Here is a 22,263-nt window from a genome sequence, read left to right on the forward strand (position 1 = left end):
CAGGAAACATGGTCCGATATTATTAAGTATTTCTCCAATACGGTCAGACTTGAGCACAATAAACTTTGCACGGCCTTTGGTGCTGCCGAGATTACCACATGCTGCTCCGTCAAGCAAACCAGGGAAGATGCCACGCCGTTCCTTACTGTAATGCAAGCCAAATTTAGCACCAGCCCCCTACCCAGCTGTCATCCGCGTTTGGCCCTACACCCTGGGGAGCGAGCATTTCCGGCATAGCAGCATTTTGACGTCCTCTGCTTGCAAGCGGCGCATTAGGAAAGGTGTGATCAGCAATGAAGGAGGAACGTGCCGGTGAAGAAGGAGCACTTCTTGGGCAATGCCTTCCATTTCTCTTCGCCTGTAGTAGCAGCGGCAGCTGGCGGTGCAGCTGACAGAACAGTTGGCCTGTCCTGGTCACTTTCCACTCCCTGGTGCTTCATCTTTTGCACTGACTGGCATTTCCAAGTGGTGTTCTTTGAATAGCTGCTCCTAGGCAGTGTTGTGGCCAAGGGGGGGAAGTTTGCATGGCACATTAACGAGATAACTGTCCTGCAAAGAAGTCAGCGCCCAGCCTTGGGGAGGCGAGGTAAAATGCATGAACTAACCATTGCCAGCTCATGAGCCACGCAGCGCTTTAGGCAAGCAGGCCATCACATTATTGAGTGCCCTGTGGGATCCTCTTCTTGATTGTCCGGGTATGCTAGTCACACAGGTCTGGAACAGCGTGTGCAGCCGTTAGCAATCCAAACAAGCATTGGCATAGCCAATAGGTCTCGCCTTTGGGACCTTATAAGTGTTTAGCCATGCAACAGTTGCATAACTAAATACTTATAAGGTCCCAAAAGCGAGACCTATTGGCTATGCCAAGCGGCCGTGCGGCCACGAAAGTGAAAGTGATCGCGATCAAACATCACAGCGTCCCTGCGGCCGCGAAAGTGAGGCGCGCGCGCCCCGCGCACATGCACTGTAGCTCTAGGCTGGCCTGGTAGCACTTTTTGGAGCCCTCTCAATAAGTCTCGCCAGACCAGCGCATGCGCTGGGTCAGGTGAGACCTAAAAGGTGGTTAAATATGTTGGGACCATATTTCATTAGAAGTGTAACTGCTGCGCTAGGCCCTTGACAGCTTAGGCTGTTGTTTAATTAGTTACAGCCAAGGCCATGAATAGCAGTTGTGAAAACAGTGTTGTTTTTCAATTAGGGAAATAGCTTCATGGTTTGACGGCAGTAAGAATTGACAGTTATTTAATTATATAGTTAATAAACAAGGGTTTTACAAAACAAAGAGCCTCAGCTTTGTTAAAAAAGCATCTTCTGTCTGTATAAGACAGATTTTTGAAGCCATACAGTTTATGGGGACTTACTGCAATCAGAATGTTCAACTCTTGCTTGCTTTCATGAATAGCCTACTAATAAAACAATGGGCACTGATTAAGCGCCGTCGTTTTTGAGGCTGCTCCTGCAAAGCTCATCTGAGGTGAGCGTTATCATAACGAGGCACTATCATGCTTCAAAACGAATTCGCTCAGGGCAGGAATTGTAGGCCTCCCATTGGATTAAAGACACATTTCAACGTCGTATACGTGAAAAAATATCCTCTGTAAACTATACGTTGGGTGAGAAATTGGGTTACTGGTTGACTGGGGTGTGAGCCCTGGTCAAGAAGCAACCACAATCCTAGTCAGCATAAGACACAAGCAAACCCCAAATTAACCTTTGCTCAACGCCCTGGTAGCTTGGCACAGAGCAGTCAGGCTTAACTTAGAGGCCATTTGTGCAGCACACAAACAGTAGTAATAAAGTGAAAACACAACACAAGAAAAATTCCAAACCCAACCTAAAAACAGAGCAAATTTTAATACATTATCTGACACCGACAACAAAAATCCAGTCAGTAGAACCGAAGTCATGAATTTTTAAAGATTTTATTGATAATAGCGCACAAAAAAAGCACAAAGCGCCAACTATGGCTATCGGGTCGCACTGGACCGGGTCAAACTCACGAGTTCAGGCTGACAGCAATGGAGTGCTGGTCGGCTACAAGCACCAGCTTAGGCCCGCTGAAGTTTTGCCTTCTCAAATCTGTGTCAAGAGTCCTGTTTGTGTTGGAGAGGGTTGCAGGCAGCAGAGAGAGCTTCGGGGTGGTTGTTGGCGTGATGTGAAGAGCAGGCCAGGCGTCGAGGACGGGCGGGTGGGCTGGAGCTTTGCGTTGGCTGTCCCCCATAGGCCATCAATGCTGCTGTGCGAAGAGACTGGCTGGCGACGGCTTGCGCTGATTTTTGGTGCGAGCAGCTCGGTCTTCGTGCAAACAAGCCATTCCCAGTCAGGAAGAGCCCAAAAGCTTGATTTAAGAGCCCATGAGCCACACCAAGGGCACAGGACCTGAGTGGCACCACTTGGGCATCTAGAACCTTCTGCACCTGGGTCCAGGAACTGGTTGGGGAGCCTTTTATGTCCCTCAGGCTCAGATCAGGAGGCCAGCAGACTGGCCCCTGGAGTCCCTCTGGGGTCCTGGGTACAAGATGATGTTGCAGGTCTAGATCTTTATCCCCAGGCAAGAGGACAGCAGGCAACAGTTAAGCACAGAAGGGCAGCAGTTCCTTTAGAGCAGTAGTCCTTGTAGCAGTACAGCAATCCTTCCTGGCAGCGTATCCACAGGTCCAGAAGTGTACTGAAGACTTGGTGTTCAAGGTCCCCTTTTTATACCACGGTGCCCTGGTTGTGAAAGGTGGAAGAAGCCTCTAGACAGTGGCTTTCAAGTGCATGGTATTTCCTGCATCCCCTGCCCTAGCTCAAAGCTGGCTGAAGTGACAATGCAGGGTCATTAGACCCTTTGTTTGAAGGCAGAGCACTGGTTATTCAGTTGTAAGTGGGGCTGTGCTCAGCTCTGCTCCCCATTCCTGTCAGTTGATGGCCCATTCAGGAACACTTAATCCCTCTATTATGTGACTATCACAAAGTCTAACTGTCAGTTACTCCCAATCATGTTACCCCAAGACAGGCTACAGGGACAAATGGGATAACGACAGGAAAAAGCCAACTTTTTTAAAGTGGCATTTTCAGAACTACAATTTAACATCTGACTCCACCATAAGTTAGCATTTTAAATTGTGATTCAGAGACACCAAACATGAACTGATCATTTCTTCCCATTTGGCAATTACACTTATAAAATGTAGTAAGGCAACTCCAATGTTATCCTATGGGAGAGATAGGTTTTTGAGTGGTGAAAAACTAATTTAAGAGGTTTTCACTACCAAAATATGTAAAACTTAAGAGTACATGTCCAACCTTTTAATTACCCAGCACCCTGCACTGTAGGCTACATAAGGTTAACCTTAAGGATGACGAATATGCAATAAAATGTGAGTTTAAGACTGGCATGGGATTTTAAATGCCAAGTCTATATGGCAGTTCAAAATGGCATTTAGGCTACAGTGCTACCTAAGTGGGTGGCACAATAGGTGCTGCAGGTCCACTGGCAGCATTTAATTTACAGGCCCTGTGTATATGGTATACCACTCTACAAGGGCTTATATGTAAATTCACTATGCTTATCAGGTGAAAGCCAATGTACCCATGTTTTAAGGAGAGAGTACAAGTACTTTAGTACTGGTTAGCAGTGGTAAAGTGCACAGAGACCTAGAAGCCAACAAAAAGGGGTTCAGGAAACAGGAGGATGAAGGCAAAACATTTGGTGACGACACTGCAGAAAGGGTCAAGTCCAACCTAGGTTTCATACCACTGGTGTTAAGCAAAAAAAGAAATGTTGGTCTGTTGTACCCCTAAAATCTTAAACCTTAAGAGTTACCTCAATAGCACGGTTGGGTGGTTCGTGGATGGCGTTAACCTCTATTTCATGAGGCAATGTGTCGCAAGATAAGGTGCAGAACAAGCATATCAAAAATACAGTCTAATAAGTGAATTCTATGTCTCCATCTTGATAAAATACGCAAATCAATGTCATATCTCTGAAATAATATTCTCTATAAAATATATATATATTTTTATAGTCAATTTTATTGGTTTAGAACATAAAATACAGGTCAGCAAAAACATGGAGGACAGTAGATCAATTACATCTTTGAGAACATATCGTCCCACAGTTCCGCACATCATGAGAAATACATTGACGAAATAAAGAAGCAAATGACTACAGGTCTTCCACAGTGCCCAGCCATTTACCCCACACCCTACGGTATTTCTTAGAGCATCCTCTTGCCATGTACAGAGCTTTTTCTTGAGTCGTGCACCAGTCCACCCCCCTACGCCACTTCCCTTCGGCGGGTCCGAACAGTTCCAGGCCGCCGCTATATCGCGCTTGGCTACAAACATAGCTGTGTTAAAAAATATCTTGTTGTTTCTGGACCCTTCCAGCCCATCCGTAATCCCTAATAGTGAGTGGCGCGGGTCATGGAGAGCCTCCCACCCCTGGACCTCTGCAAGCTCCTCTTCAATGGCCCCCCAAAATCTCTCCAGGCTAGGACATGACCAAACCACATGGCAAAAATCAGCCGGGTCTGGCTGCACCGTGCGCATGACGCATCTGGGAGTAAGCCCGCTCGAAAGAGGCACAGGGGGGTGAGGTAGGCAGGTAGGCAGCGTGTAGGTAGTATAGTTGGATCAACCTAAGTTTGGCGGAGGCAGTGATTATCTTGGGTGACATGAGGGCGTTGGGCCAATCTACTTCTTCCAGGGGGCCCACCCACTCTCCCCATTGATCCCGCAGCTTGTCCAGTGATGCAGGAGTGTTATTGACTAAAGTGCGATATATATGGGAGATGCCCCCCTTCCCCAGATCCCCCAACATAGTTTGTGCCTCCGTAGGGCTGTATAAAATTGGGATGGGTGTAGGGAGTAGCGGGTTCGCATTTCTTGGAAGGAGAGCATATGGCCTCTGGCCCACACGTCCCCCAGGTGCGAGATGCAGATGAGGTCCCAAGCTTTGAACCCCTGTAGCCCACTGGCCTCCAGGAGTCAGGCCCCATGCCAAAGGGGCGTGCATTGAGTCAATTTACGCGTCCAGCCAGTGTGTCGTAGCGATGCCCACCAGGCCAACAACACGGACCGCGTCACGTCTGGTAATTGGGACGGGATGGACCCTCCGTACATCATAGCCTGGATTTTGGAGAATCCCAGCTCACTCAATTCAAACCGGTAGGCCGGGTCAGACCATCCCCGTTAAACCAATCATGGACCACCAGGAGACGTGTCGCCAAGAAGTAAAGGTACAGATGCGTCATCCCCATACCCCCATCAAAGGAGGGGATTCGGCATGTGGACAGGGCCAGGCGCGCCCTCCCTCCGCCCCAGAGAAATTTGGTCGTGAGGCTGTCCAGCTCCCTGAACCAGGTCCTGGGGAAGCAGAAGGGGGTATTTTGAAGGACATAAAGAAACCTTGGGAGGATCATCATTTTAAACAGAGCGACCCTCCCAAGGGGGCTTAGGGGCAACGTCTTCCATTTTTGAAGGTCGCCTTTGGCATGCTTTTAACCAGCGGGGTGACATTAAGGGAACCAGCCCAATTCCGGAAGCAAGGTAACCCATATCCCCAAATAGTTAAAAGAGTTATGCCAAAGCGGTATGTTGGATTGCCAGTCATAGCAGTCCCTTGACGGGTGGAGTGGGACCAGCACCGATTTCCCTGGGTTCTGTCAAAGACCAGAGGCCTGCCCAAACGCCTGCAAGATCTGGAGGCAGTGTGGTCCCAAGGAGGCAGGTTCAGCCAGAAAGAGCAAGACATCTTCCTCATACAATGTGAACTTGTCCGGTTCAGTATTGGGCCATTCCCAGCCCCTAATATGGTCCGAGGCCCGCACCAGGGATGCCAATGGCTCCATCGTCAGGGCGAACAGCAAGGGTGAGAGGGGACAGCCCTGCCTTGTGCCCCTGGCAAAGGGAAAGGCCACTGATAGTACGCCATTGACCAGCACACGTGTGCACGGCTGTGCGTAGAGTACCTGTACCAGAGCCAGGAACTGGGGTCCGAATCCCATCTCGGCCAGCACATCACATAGGTATGTCCAGTCCACCGAGTCGAAGGCTTTTTCAAAGTCTATGAGGGGGAGAGCAAGGTGCGGGGTGAGCAGGTGACGGTGAGCTAGAGCCAGCTGCAGCCTCCGAAGGTAGTGTTGGGTCGCGCGCTTGGGCATAAATCCGCATTGGTCCGGGTGGACCAACAAGGGCAAATAAGGCTTCAGTCGCTGGGCCAGGATGGTGGCCTATAACTTGATTTCTGTATTAAGGAGGGAGATGGGACGGTAGTCCGCACATTGGTTGGAAGGGGGCTGAGATTTCGGGAGGACCACAATGGTGGCGATATCCGTTTCTGGCGGAAAAGAGCCATTTTCCAGGGCTTCCCTGAATAGGGCAGCCAGATGTGGCACAAGAGTATCGCGGTACAACGTGTAATATTCTTGGGGGAGGACGTCTGGGCCCGGGGTCTTACCTGATGAAGTGAGAGAAATCGCTTCCTCAATCTGTCCTAGAGATGGGGTGGTCCAGATCCTTCTGGGCAGCTGACTCCAACCGAGGGAGACGCTTGTGACCACGTTCCAGGAGAACCTGGAGCGGTAGGTCGGGTGTTTGCGCTGTGTATAAACGCCGGTAGTACACGGCAAATGTGAGCCATCGCCGATGGGCCGCTGTGCACCCTACCTTGTTCGTCTACCACCTCTGGAATAATACGATTCGCCCTGGGGTATGTTGCTAGCCTTTGCAAAATTGTATCGTTTTTGTCACCCCAGCCATATACCCTCGCTACCGACGACCTCCACAGGAGCTTGGCAGCATCTAAGGACAGCTGCCTAATTTCGGCCCGAAGGTGAGCGAGTTGGCGGCCCTGGGTGGCTTCCTCAGACAGGGAAAGTGATTGATCCAAGGAAGCGCCTGCGCTTCCCTAAGGGTAATTTCCCGCAATTGTGCCTGTCTCTGTTTAAGCTGCCCCTTCGCGACACCTCGTATGGTCGCCTTCCCGGCCGCCCACAGGGTACCCGGGGAGGACACCGAACCCTCGTTAGCAAGAAAATACTGTTTGAGTTCCGTCCCTATCACCTTTTTGAACTCTTTGTCTTGGAGGAACCATGCATTCATCCTCCATGTTTGGCGGGCTGAGGGAGTGGGAGCCCCTGTACTGAGAAGCACCGGAGAGTGGTCAGAAATTCCTCTAGGCAGGATGCGAATGTCTACAACTTCAGAGCAGTCAGTAGCGGGGACAAAGATCGAGTCTATGCGCGCCTGTGTGAGATGGGATGCAGACGTGTGTGTGAAATGAGCGGTGCGAGGATGCCACGTGCGCCACGCATCACAAAGGCCCAACAACTCAGACCAGTTCCATAGCTGCTTCGCTTGCGCCATTCGGGAGGCAGAGGGAGGGCCCGTTGCGTCCAGGGCCGGGGAGGAGACTGCATTAAAATCACCACCAATGATGGTAGTGCCCAGAGGGAGAATGTTCAGCAGGGCCGCTGTTTGTGTAAGTGTGGGTGTGAGCATCGATGGGGGAGAATACATGGACATGATATTGAGGAGAGAGCTAGTCAAAGAGCCGCAAATTGCCACAAAGGTGCCCGAGGGTCGTGGGTCGCCTGGGAAAGGACAAAGGGGAGAGTGCGTTTCATAAGGATGACCACTCCACGGGAGCCCCTTGAGAAGCCTGAATGCCATACCCTTTCGTACCCATAGCGAGCCAGGAAGGGGCAACCATTACCCAGGAGGTGTGTTTCTTGGAGTAGGAGGATGTCTATGTGAAGGCGTTGCGCATAGCGCAGGACCGCCATGCGCTTGAGCCGGGCTAAGAGACCATTAACATTCCATGACAAGAAATGGAGAGATGCCCTGGTCGTGGTATTTTCGGACATGGCGGGCGGTATCTGGGTCCGGGGCGTGTCATCTCAGAGAGGTGCATGAACATGTGTGGGCGCCCACAGAGATACGGGTGGTCGCGTGCAATGAGGACAAACCCAGCCCTTGGAGAAGATGCGTATGCCGATCCGTGGAAGCTGAAACAGTAAAACAAGAAAATCAACAATCTAGGGAAAAAACAATCCCAAACCTCCCCCATCCCCCTCCCTACACTTCGAGAACGGAAGCATCTGTCAACCCCCCATTTAACAAGGCCAAACTAAAATGCTCGGATTGGTTGCGTGGAGGACCCCTCCAGAAGAACGGCTAAGCAATGGATCATCATTAAAACAATTGAAATGAACATTGAAGTCTGCCAGTGCCGGAGGACCCCGCCTGTGGGCCCTCCCACCCAGATGGTGGGCATGCTGCAAACCTGACCCCATAAGCCTTTAAAGAGTAGGAGTGCGAGAAAGGTCAGAGTCTATCTTGGGCGAGCCCAACTGAGCCGGCGACGAGGATGATCCTGATAAGATCTCGGTGGAGCGGTGCCTGATGCGGGTGGAGAGCCAGATTGGCCGGAAGAGTCACGAAGTCTGTGAGCCGCCACGCTCGAGGACCTGAGCGCCGGCGCCTGTGACTGACGCCCCCTACGAGATGTCGTGCGGCGACAGCGGCCCCTCGGGCTGGGAGCCCACTCAATCCGAGGAAGGGTCGCGCCTATGACAGAGAGGGCGTTCTTCCGTCAGCCATGTCCATGCCGCCTGGGGTGAATCGAAGAACTGCATTTTGCCCTGGAAAATGACACAGAGGCGTGCAGGGAATTGGAGCTGGTACTGTAGGCCTAAGGCACGCAGCTTCTTAATGTCCGTGTATAAGCGCTGGAGATCTTGGGCTTCCCTGGTGTAGTCCGGAAATACCATAATGGTGTGATTTTGAAACTTGAGGGGACCTGCCGCACGTGCCGCCCGCAGGATGGCATCGCAATCCTTGGAGTTGAGAACTTTCAGGATGATGGGGCGAGGGGGAGCTCCAGGGGGTGGCCTGGGTGCAAGGGATCTGTGCGCTCTCTCAACCACAAACCACGTCGAGAGGGCGTCCTTAGGCATCCATGACGTAAACCAGTCTTCGACGAAGGTGGCCACCTGACCCGTCTCCACCCCTTCAGGAAACCCCACCACGCGGAGGTTGTTGCGACGTGCACGGGTCTCTGTATCTTCAGCACGCTGGTGGAGCTCCTTGGTGTGATTGTGAAGGTGGGCCACTTGGTCCTTCAGCTGGGAGACGTTGTCCTCTGCAGTAGAGATGCGGGACTCGGCTTCCATCAGCCGAGTCGTGGCGCTGCGGAGGTCTTGTCAGAGGAGGGACACGTCCACCTTGATTTCCCCAATCTTCCCTTCAACGGACGCCTGCGAGGCACTGATGGCTTGAAAGATGGTATCAAGATCCCTGTCTTGGGGGTGGGGGTGGAGGGAGGACCCCCCGCCGCTCTCCCGGAAGGTGCCTGATCGGAAGTGGTAAACCGGTCCATTTTTTGTCTGTGCGGGAGCCGGCGTGGATTTAGGGCCCCTGTCTCTCCCCATGGCTGAGGATAGATCCGTTCGTCTCCCCGATGTCGAAGACCCAGCACAGGGGAAGCCAGTGGTCCCAAGAACTCTGTAAGGAGTCCGGGGATCCACAAGTGCAAGAAGTGTCTAGATCGCTACACGTGGACCGCCGAAGAGCGGGCAGCTCGGGGACCCCCGTCCAGCGAAGAGTAGAGGCACCTGCAGCGTTGATCGTAAATCCAGGGGGGGGGGGTAGGAGGCCGAAAGACCTTCTGCTACCGGCAACACGTGTACCCAATCCTGGGCCGCCAGCCGGCCCGCCTTAGTCCCAGTTCCCTGGCGTCGCAAGTATGGCACCAAGGCGACAGGAAAGCAGCCGGCACGAGGAGGTCGCCGCCAGCAGACAAGCACGAGGATCACCGGCCCAGAGGATACCCACGGTAATGCCCACCGCCACCCGATATGGTGGCCGAGACTTCCCGCCCGTGGGTAAGGGGCACTGTGCCACAGAATCACAGCCAGGTAGCCCCTTCAGCGGTCTTGAGCCTGCAGTCTGCTGTTCATCAACAAGGGCGGGTGAAGGCCTTCACCATGCGCCGGAACCCAGTCGACAAGAAAGCCAGTTGGTCCAGGCCCCACGCCCAAAAAGCACCCACTGTCACCCGGGAAGATGGCCGAAATCACCCGCAACAGGCCCGACCCCACCAATGCATCAGGCCACGATCTAGGCCTCGCGGACCCCAACACTGCAAAACATGCCCCCGGGTCGGCCCTGCAGCAGGAGAGAGGAGGGGAGGGGGGGGCACGTTTCTCTCTTCCCGTGCCCAATAAGACAGCCAAACCCCTGCCCCGCTCACCGGAGGATGAGGAGCCACTTAATGTCTCAGTGGGAGGCCGCCCCGGCAGGGCAATCCACAGGCCCAGGGGATAATTAGGCCCAACACCACCCCCACCGCGGGCCCTGCTGCAGGTCACGCCACTCCTCACACAGCAAACCAGCAGGATGGGGCCTGCACGGTGCGCCAGGGCACGCCGGCCCCTCAGTCGGCCTCAAGGCGGGGGGGCAGCAAAACGGGCCCAGCAGGGGGGCACTCATCTCACATCCACAACGCTGCCCGATCTGACAGCCGGTCCCCGCCCCACTCACCGTTGGAGTCAGCGATGTAGCCCTGAGCCGGAGGATCAGTCCAGCCGTGCGATGTAGGGACACTTCTCACCGCCGCCGCAACCGCTCCCCGGACGCCAGCCGATCTGCTGGAGGCGGGACTGCAGGCCTCAAGGCCGCTACTGTATTGCCGCAGATGTCGGGAGCCCGAGAGCGCCTCCCTGGCCAATCTCGCCCGACGATTATAGGAGCTCGCTCAGGGCCAGGATGTCGGACGCGGCCCAGGCAGGTCCGGTTGCTGCCGTTGACCCGGCTCCAATCCGCGCCGCCACTCGAGCGGCGCCAAAGCGCTGCCGGCGAGGGACCACCACAGCGGGGAAACCAGGCACCTGCCGGCCACTGTGTCCAAACGCCTCGCACCGAAACCGCAGGCACAGGGAAACGGCACCACCGGTCTGGAGGCTCACGACGACCATGTAGGATTCGCAGATGGGGGCTGATGTGAGCTGGATTCGAGGCAGATGACGGAGGGGTCCAGAGCACTCTTAGAGTGTGACCGCTATCTTGACGCCTCAAAGAAATATGGGGTTTTATACTACTGCTTTTCTGCAATACAAGCATACAAACATGGGGGTAGGGGTCAAGTGTGTGGGAGACAAAGAGTGCAAGTTTGTGTGTGCCCCTCTTCTTTGCGTTCCAACGTTTTTTACTATCAAAATATATATATAAAGGAAAACAGAAAAACAATGAGCTGATACATAGTGAATAATGCTTGCAAACTACAAGCTAAGTTATAGAGTGGTATACAATTTAGTTGGAGAACAACGTTACAATACATGAAATGTGGTCAGGGTCAGGAAGTTTTATCGATAGTAGGGGGGTGTGGCTTCAGGCATACTATAGGTAGCGATGAGATAACAACAAGTATAAATGAGCTCCGCTTAAGAGTTTGTTTATTTTAGACCCTGGGCAAGAGACATTTTTAGTCCAGCAATTCAGAAGAACTTTAAAGTTATTTCACATTTTTAGCTAATTCAAGCCCTCTCGAAGCTAAACAATATTGAATTATATGTTCAACTTTTTAAGAAATGAGGCATGAAATAAACATCAGACGCACTAACTAGCCGTCGTATTTCAATTAAATAGCACCAAAAGTAAGCTTGATCAAGGATTCTTTAAGCCATTTCTTTTTGATCTTTGTTTGGCAAGAAACAATACTATGTGTAATTAAGTGTCTGACCAGCTGTTAATCCTACTGTAGGTAAGACATGATAATGTTGACTTGACGGGTGTTTAGTGGGCTAGTTATTAATATTAAAGTAAAACACTTGCACATAGCACTTTAAACTGTAGCTTTAATTGCTAGATATTTGGGATCACAAGTAAATACCACTTCATAAATGGTATCCTCAGCGCAAGAGGGGGAAAAGGGCTGCTTGAAATATTTTCATCATTCCATTGGGTGAAAATTATAATCTTCTCTTTAGTTCTCTTCCCCTTCCTTGTGCCTTCGTTATTATTTCTATATGTACATGTTTCTGGATAAACTGTGACCTTCAGCTCTAAAGATTAAGAGAAATGGGGAGAGGACAGGAGAACAGAAAAATAAACAGAATGATACAGTGAGTTGAGTCAGTAGAGGGAGACTGGAAGAAAAAATATAGATGAGGTGAAGAGATAGGTGAGCAGGAGAGACATAAAGTAAAGAGAGAAATTTTGGGAATTGTGAATCCAAAGCAAGCGCCATACCCAGGTACCAAAAACCTATGGCAAGCTTCTCCAGGAAATGCTGGTTTTGCAGGTCTGGTTCTGTAGCCGTGATTCCATAATAAAAAATACAAGGGTTTAAAGTACCTTGCCCTGGGCTTGCAGTCCCAGGCATCAAACCTGCCCTGGATCAACAGTATGCAGTCGGTCGGAATAGCAAGTGGTACAAGGATGTCATAGTACCAGAGGTAGTATTTATTAATGGACTTTTGAGAACCGTAGCGCGGACATTTAATTTGAGATAATATTATAATGGATCTCTGATCGCGGCCCCGTTGAAGGGACATAACGCGTTGGCTGGGCTGACAAGTTGTAAAGAAGCATGAATAATAAATTGAATTCATAATAAATTGGTCTCCTTAAACATATTAATGGACTGATCGTAGAATACCTTGTATCACTGACAGAACAGATTAAATTCTAGTCATATGAATGAAGAGATTGTGCAATCTACAAAAATAAGACTTATTTGAATGCTACTCTCTTTTTTTGTGTTTGCCTGGATCAACTTTACTGTTTTGGAAGCTGCAGATCCCCTATATTTAAAATGGCGGCTGGAGTCTGTGGTAATGAGAACAGTATAGTGAATCCCTGTTGCCATTTTAGGTATTGGGTATCCATGGCTTCCAAAAGAGTGCTGCAGATCCAGTGACTTCTTAGATTTTTTTTATTCACTCCATCTGGGGGAGCTTTGAGGGTCCCCTTGGCCCCCACTAAGGCCTACGGTTCAGAGTGTGCCTACCCTGCTCCCTTATACAGCCTTTACCTTATTTTCCTGGAAAGAGGACTGTGTCCTGCAACCTGAAATAGCTGTTGCAAGAGAATTATTTATCTTGCGGTTGCAAATCAAGTAACCCAGAACTGTGGTTCCTACTGTGGAACCCTGGTTCTGAAAAGGACGACAGCGGAAAAGACACCCTCTTCCAAATGGGTCTGTTTGTTTTTTTAATTTATAGACTTGTGGAGGAAAATGAATCCCAAGCAGTAACAATACACATCAGTATTAACGCTTTAAAGTTCACTGAGCAAATTTTTAAAAAGCCTATACAAAAACTACTTAACAGAATTACACTAAACCAAGAAAAGCATGCTTTCTGCCAAGTTTAATGTAAATACGTTCAGCGGTTTGAGCAAAAATTCCAATAGGAGCTAAAATGGCAAAACATCTTTTTTCAACCCGCCCCTCTCCTTTTAACTTTTTTCATCTACAGGGATCTGCCCAAAAATTAGCTGACTATGCTAAGCGACTGCCAAACCTAGTCCATGTACATGGATGGGGGTCAAATGTTATAGACAAATCAAAGAATGGCATTTTATCTTTCACTGAAAAGTGTGGCTGACCCATAACTACAGAGCAGCAAAGGCCATTGTGCAACTATAAATAAAAATATATAACTTAATCATGACAATCCCAAATTATTCTGCAAATCCTTACTGTTGTCCGGAGGCCACAGTTTACAATTAACATTTACCTGTTTGGGGGGAAAAAACGTTTTCAAAGACCCTGTCCACTATATACATGTAATATAAAATACATATGGAGTAATGTGTAACATTATCTAATATTGTCATCTTGGGGTTCTGGGGGACACTAAAATCACTAACAATTTAACTTTGTTGCTTAACCAGAATCCCTTGATGGTGATATAGGAAGATGCTACATGGTTTCCTGTTATGTATCCTCTCTTTACAAATATTTATATATGTAGATAAAGTGTATTTCTTATGAAAAGGCACCTGGTCCCCTGTATTCCTGTGTTTCAACTCTTATCCAGAAATACATTTGTATTGTTCCCATTGGAACGCCTGATCAACAGATTAACTTCAATCAATTGATGGCAGCCGGGAAAGCCTAATCTACTGCAGATTATGGTGATGCCAGTCTTTAAAATTCATAATGTCCAGTTTTTTTTAATGCAAACTATGAAGCAAGGGTATTTGTTGCGTCGCTAAATAGCCTCATTATTGGTTGCATTCAATTTTTTTTTTGTCAAAATTGTGTTTATTAGCAACAGAAAGAAAGTACAAACCATGACATCTGTAACACAACGGAATGGACTTGCAAGTAATGATTAGGAGAGAAAAAAGTACAAACCCAGACCCGGACGTGGAAGAGGCGAGCTTCACCAATAACAACATACGCTAATGTAGGGATACAGTAGTGCGAAAGAGGAGGCGAAGAACGCCCTAAAACCATGCCCTGGAGACCCCCAATGGGCAATACCTAGAGTCTGGTAGTCCGGTATCCGCAGTCTATGTGGAGAGGAAGTGTCCATTCAAGCCGCAGCCTCCGCGTCATGGAACATCAAACTCGTTTTATAGGAAACCCAACACCCCAAAAAAAAATCCCTCCCCCTCCCACCCCTCGTACCCAGTTAAAGAAAAGAGAGAGAGAACAGAAAGAAAAGCGAGAGCGATAGATAGAGAGAGAAAGAGGAGAGAGGGAACCCAGAGGCCCAGGACTGGAGACGGACGCATTCAATGTTTTAATTCTCTAGTAGCATTTATTTAGCACAGACCTAACTCCATAGAGCAAGAGAGGGGTACACAGCAAGGCATCATCTACATATAATATGAACGATGGATGTGACATGCACACAAAAGAGCTATAAAACTGAAATACTAAAGTAGGAGTGAAGGGACTAATGATGCTGAAATGCAAAAATATGGATATTTAACTTGGATGGGGTATGAATGCTCTTAACAGCAGAAACATAAGTTGGGTACCAATGCAAATGATTGCTAAAATCTGTAAAAGAACGTAAACACTGAAAAGAAATTTCTGAATGCGTTTCTAACAACAGTTCGTTACACAATAGCTTTGCTAACCCTCGGAAACAGAATCAACTTCCTTGCACTTGCATTCAACAGACCACGATTTTATTCATTCTTATTAGTTTTTCCAATATCACAAGTACTTCACTACATGAAAAATGCATTTAATGTGTGATTGGATTCTGGAGTAGCATGTTACCCGACGAAAAACCACTTTGACACCTCATCAGGGGCAGCAAGAGCTATATAAATGTAAACCCTTCCCTCTTCTATCCCTCCACTATCCTTTTTCAATCCAAATAACAAACTCACATGTACACCGCTCAAATTAATTTAATATCTCCCTATACTAATTCACCACTAATCCTTTTTGGGTTCTAGAGTATCATGCTACTCGCCAAAAAGCGCTTCAACGCCTCTTCAGGGGTAATAAGCGCTATAAAATGTACTTACAATAATAGTATTGGCAGTTGAAAATATGATGAGAAATTACAAGGACAGTGTTGCACTAATGGGAAATGGTTTCAGAGTTTGAATTGTGTAGGTAAATGGGATAAGAAGGGTATAAGTTAAAAAGGAAAAAGGCAGTTAGGAGGCAACAACCAGCTCAAAACGCTACATTATCAAAATCTAGCAGAAATCATACAGGACAGCTATTATAAGAGCGGAAGATTCAGTAATGAAGGGTATATTAGGCAGATGAGATACAAATTTAGAAGCATTATGTTTCAAGAGTCCAGGACATTAAAAATGTTCCCTTTTCAGATTTACTAATTCCTATGGTGTACTCCCTCACTAAAGATAAACTGTTGTTGAGTTATTACAGTTTAATGTATGCATTGCTGTAGACATGAGTGTGGATAGATACAGAAAAATGCTTTGTTGTTGAGATATGTTTCTGTGCAATATTTAACAAATGGGGTTCCATTTGCATTCAGTTCACCATAGGATTTGTTGGCAAATCAAGTTAGCGAAATATATGCCTGGATTGGTATGGTCAATTAGAGATAATATGTATAGATTCAGGAACAATGATAACTAAAACCAAAAGCATGCAATATCTTACACATTTTTCTGACATATTCATGCCTGGCAAAGTGAAAACCTCGGTAGCAGATTTAAAGAGCAAAAAGCACAAATGCAAGGGTTCCGTTATGTATTTAGAAGAAAGATGTCCCTTTCTGCCAGGCTTTTTCCATAAACATTTGAACGAAATTCAGTTGTGTTAAAACAATCCTCTCTGGTAAACTGGTGTGCATTAAAGCATTGTGTTTATAACAGCAGTTATGTTGACTGTCTTTCTTGAAATTCAAGCAAATAAATTACACCGATTTAAACGTTAAACGAATATATTGCTGGATAGAAAATATTCTGCATGCCAGTCCTTATGCACAGTGAAATAATAATGTAACCACTTGTAATCTAAAATGAAACAATGGCGTGTTTCCTTTTATCTTTGGGAACTATAGACGAGAACATTTCGCTCCAGTCAAAGCACTCAATACTCTTTTTTTAAAACACATGCAGAATACAAGTTCATTTTTTCGTTGTTTTAAATAACGGTAAAAAAATATATAATTTAAACAACGTTTTTTTATTTATTTAGCTGCCGCGTTTTTTAGAAAGAAAACACGACATACCAGTTCATTGTAACGATAGCAATTAATATTTTTTTGTCCAAAAGCATAACCAAACTTATGCAAGGCGGTTAAACCAGTTTCTTTCACTCATTCATTGACAGCCTTTTTTGTCGCCTTTTTAGGAATTGCAGTTCACAGCCATACATTACAAAAATCGCCTTTTTTTACGAATTGCAGTTAAAATCCACACATTACAAAAATATACCGACGAATTTTTACGCGGAAAAAAACGTAGATCAGTTGCGCCACGCCTAAGAGCAGTTTATCGTGTGTGCCCTGTATTGGCCACAGAATGTCCTCCATGTCCGATTTAGCATGGTGGCTATGGGCGTGTTCAACGTATACGACATATTTTCTATAGGTTGAGGCTGCTATAGAAATGACGAGAACGCAGCTGAAAATTCGTGACAGTAAACGGGAAAACGATCCTGAAAACTGGAAATGTGTTTAATTGTGTCCGCATTCTTATTTCGCGAGCTGGGATGTGCTTACTTACACGTTTGTACGTATCAACAGCATTTCTGAAACTCGCAAGCGCACGAAGGGACGAATTTTCTTTTAGTGAGTTTGTAACGTGGGCATTCCCCGTGCCCCATGAAACGCGGCACCGACGTCCAAGCTCGTTCGCCGCGTTTGCGATTCCCTTGATCTTTTGACACTTTTGTTTGCACCGGGGAGACCAGTCCTCTCAATCGCCCTACCCCCACAAACCTCCATTGTACTCTTTACAAACGTGGGTAATTATGAATGGCTTCTGGGAGAAAACTGGGGGGGAGGGGAACACAGTGGTAGTCGACATTTTTTTCCTCTCGTTACTACACGGGGGTACTCCTTCACCCAGGTCGTGTTTGTACCTGTCACTTTGTAAATGTAACATAAAAAATAAGTAAAGAAAACGCGATGAGGATTTCGGAGAGTGTAATTTTAAACGCAAACACTGGTGTCCCTCCCCCTCGCTGCGCTGCCTACACAAGCTAATGAAAACACTGGAGATTACCATGTGGCAGCCCTCCGGCAGCGGAAAGACCCCAGCTCGCCCCTCCCTCCTTTGCACCAGGCTTTCACCCATACCTCCCGCCCTTCTACGGTTCGTAAGGAACCAATTGCCAACAGGAAAGAGGGAACCACCAAAACACGAAACCAAATCGCGCTGATGTCGTGGGAGGGGAGGGCAGGGGGAGGGCAGGGGGGGGGCAGCAGTCAGGTATGTCTTAGTCACCCATGCGGGAGGAGTCTGAAAGGGGTTGCCGCCTTGGTCTGACCATAACGCCTTGATGCACAATAAGTATGTTGATTCACAATAAGTATGTTGTCTTAATGCATCCCATACATGCCAACAGATCAGGGGAGCGACCACCGATGTTTTGAAACGAAAAGGCTTTAATTTAGCGATTTTTCCAATTGAAACTGCCTTTACTTAATAGAAGTAAATCGGGAAATACATTCCGCCCGTTTTTTACAAAATGTCCCACTTTCCTGTTCCAAAACGTTGGCATGTATAGCAGACTCAAATGCAAAGATCTACCCCTCCCTCACCCGGCTCACATATGCATTTACAGGCATATTTAAATATACCTTATAGGACACAGGTGTGTACTGATTTATACACATGGAGTTGGCATATCTCTACATGAGAAACGTGTGCCCTTCCCCCTGCGCCCTCGGAAACAAGTGTCCACCCCCCTATACACAGCATTATTTCCTCACACCCTCCCCACCACACACCTTCAACATTCCCATCTCCACATATCCCCAGACAGGTAAACCTCACCCCAAAAACCAAGCAACTTTCCACACTATCCAGTACTCGTCTACAAAACAGCTGTAGAACAAGCATTGGCATAGCCAATAGGTCTCGCCTTTGAGGCCTAATGAGTATTTTGCCATGCAGCACGTATATATAATTAACATATGAATACTATATATAAATTAAAAATTATGTAGCAGAGATAGGAACACAAGCAGGAAACATACATAAACATGTGTACTGAGAAACCCAGTGCTGCATTTGAGCTTGAAGGGGGGCACTCCTAACATGAAGTGGAAGGGGGAAAGACAAACATAAACAGAAGCAGTGAATATACGGAAATGCTGCCTTTTTACTCTTTTCGCTTGCAACAATATTTACATTATTTACATACCCTCAATGTTCACGAAGCAGAAGATTAGAGCCCGCACCCGCCAGTAAACTACCAAGGCGGCTGCTGAGGGTACCTGGAGCTTGTGCTGCCTCACTCGATGCACACAGAATGGTTGGGGGGAGGTAAACGCTGTGTTTGTGCTCAGAGGGTGGGGGGGAGCGCTCCTAATGCAAAGCGGGAAATAAACAAGGAGGCACTGAAGCTGCAACCCTGCGCGCCGCTGCTTGCTCCCGCGGAAAAACGCCGTGGGAGTGAACCTTTCAGAAGAGGTGGGACATGCACCCACCTTTAGCCATTTGCAGGCTTTGATTCGGAAAAAGACACGCAAAAGCCAACCCAATGGGTGGGAGGAGTCAGACCCACACAGAGTAGATACAAGAAGCCTCGATGAGCAGGGCATGCGCGCTTCGCTAGGCTCGATCTAAAAATGACTAAATAATGAGGCAATACTATCCCTAAATATGCCACATTAGGCTGCATAAGTTGCCGTTTCTTGTTGCATAATTTAGTAAACCTTGCTGCATAATTTGGTCTTCCCCTGCTGCATAATTCTAGTAGCCCTGGATATGCGTCTCTTCACATACGTGCTCCCTGCTAGAGCAGCGGTGAATTCTAACAGGTGTCCCGCGAGCCCACTCTCCCCGCCCCCAGCATTGTTTGGGCCACGGGGTGAAAGATTTAAGTGCAGGTAACTGATAAACGGTCAGGGAAGCTATCATCAATAACTGATTTCTGGCAAGAAGTCTGATAGTGGAGCCGGAGACCTAGCCCGAAGCCTTTCACAGCCGCATACAGTGCTGCTAGTTTACTGAACGTACACCGCAAACCTGACTGCCGCTGGCGTTTGGGCAGTCTTTTATATAAGAATCAAATTCAACTCATTCCCGTTATTGACCCCAGAAGGATGAAAGACTAACTTAGCCTTGCTGGGCTCGAAACCTGCCAGCTGGTGGTCATGCGCATTACTCTGCAGTAGGCGCATTGGTCTGCTTAGCTGCCTTAAACGTACTTCTAGAAGTACAAGATTTGGTATAGTTTTAAATCTATTGAGTGAAACGTGGTTTACAGAAATGCCCCCTGTGTCCACCTGCACGTGGTGCCCATACAGCGGACAGTGTATGAACTCCACCTTTGGCACAATAAAAGACCAATGAGCGGCGCTTGTAATTACCAGTAGCCACATGTTCCCCCAAGAAGCGCACTACGTCGAGCTGCAGTGAATTACAGGGTCCAGGCTCCTCAGTTTTCACAGCCAGCGCTTAAGGACCCCTAGTGGATGGGGGTAGCGCTGCAGTGCCAGCGCACCGTCCCTTCCGCTCCCACCACACGCCTCACTCTAGCAGGAGCGACTTGGATCAGGCCACGTATGCACTCTCACTCAGCTGATTTAAAAGGGTGAGCGCCCGCAGAGTGGGGCAGCTTCTGGCCTGAGTGGCAGCGAGAAGGTTTTCCTTGGTGGCACAGAACTTCACTTTAAAAACGTCACCTAGTTCACGCTATGTTGAGCACGCAGTGTTTTCATATCTATTCAAAGTCACAACGTTTGCTCAGCACGACGTAAGAACTATACAGGTTAAAGGCAGGAGCACTGGAATTATGCTGCAGGGAGAGACCAAAGTATACGGCAAGGTTGACTATCTTACGAAGAGAGGGCAAATTATCCCGCACAGTGAGTTACGTTTTGTGCTAGTTTTACCGAATTACATTGTTTTTTTAATGAATGTTAACTCTCTATGGGCAAAAGTTTCACCTCATTAGTGCCACATAACACCCAAGCAAATCAATAAGCAACTAAAAGGGGATCAGGCAACGTTTGGCAGTAACACCGGTTGTAAAGTGTTAGTAACTTTTGCCCGTTTGTTGTTAGAAACGACAGATTGTGCAGCAGATCATGGATTATGTGGCAAATATAACAAATCTGTAATTATATGGAAAACGCCTCAGTCGCAGAACCGCGTAAATCCAGATGCCCTGGTTATAGGTGTTTACAGTATACAGGACAACAGAAAGTCATAAATGGCCTGCAGAACTGTCACACTTCAAATCCCTCCTCCATGTGTCACACCCGAGCACCATAGACTATAGTCTTTTAAAATTGCCATTACTTAATTGAATTAAAAAGAAGCACTTGTGAAACGCACCCAGTACATGTATGTGGCACTGTTACATCATGTGCTCTAAAGAAAGGTCCCAGTAGTCTGCAATAAGAAAAGTGTGAAAAACCGCAATAGGCTCTTGTGCATAATTGTGCCTGCCAGCAATAGAACAGGTGTCTACCGTACATGGAATATGATACACTCATAAATCAGTCTGTGTAATGAGGATGTTGACGAAACAGCTCTTTCGGGTCACAAATACTTATAGGAGGCATGAATCATACGTCTTTTAAAGAAGAACAGCAGGGCGGGCCATGCACGTCCTGCATAGCCTTTCTACCTCGTCTTGAGTACTTGTCCATGCTGGGATAACACAAGGGGCATCCCTATCAGCAAAGGAAGCACTGGCAGTAGGCTCCGCATGTGTTTGCGAGTGGCTCGTGTATTGTAATAACAAGCAGCTCAAGAGGAGTGGTGGGGGCCGGCACAGGGAGACAAGGGGGAGTGGTGCAGGGGAGACATGGAGGCACTGCAGCTGCCGCCATGTGTGCCGCTGCTCACTTTCGCGGCAAAACGCCGTGAGAGTGAACCTTTCAAAAGAGGTGGGACATGCACCCACCTTTAGCCATTTGCATGCTTTCATTATGGAAAGACACACGCAAAAGCCAATCCAATGCGTGGGAGGAGTCAGACCCACACAGAGCAGATAAAAGAAGCCTCGCAGAGCAGCGCATGCGCGCTGCTAGGCTCGACCTAAAAGTCTAGGTCTCAGGAAACCCATCCCTTCACTCACAAGCAAGTATACCCTCGGAGCCCAAGTCTATGCCCAGTGACACGGAGGTCCAAGGGCATACCTCTGTGAAAAGCATGTCATTACACACCCTCAGACTCAGTATGTCTTTAGATATGCATCCTACAGCAAGCTTGTAGCCGCACACCCTCAAGAAGTGCCCACAAGCTAAGCAGGTCTCTATATCTCCACACACCCGTGCTCAATAGCTCCACACAAGTATATCTACACACTTTGAACACAGGACCCCTGCTTACAAAAAATACAAATCCCATCCAACAGCAAAGTAGTCCAAATGCTTGCCATCAAATGCCCCATTTCATGTCATCCATATTAGAAGCATTACCCATATCACCCATTTAGAACCTGGTCTCAATAACCCTTTTGTTAAGAATAGTGAACTCACACATGCCAGCCATGTAGAAACAGACACTCTTCCCCACTGATAGGGTGCCTTTTTCATAAAATGTTATTTTACTGAACATTCAACTCAGGCATATTTCTACCACCTTAGTTCAGAAACAATATTTCCATTGATGCAATCAGTTTGACAAACTGGAGGTGAA

The sequence above is a fragment of the Triturus cristatus genome, chromosome 10, assembly GCF_964204655.1.
Source record: "Triturus cristatus chromosome 10, aTriCri1.1, whole genome shotgun sequence".
Lineage (NCBI taxonomy): Eukaryota > Metazoa > Chordata > Amphibia > Caudata > Salamandridae > Triturus > Triturus cristatus.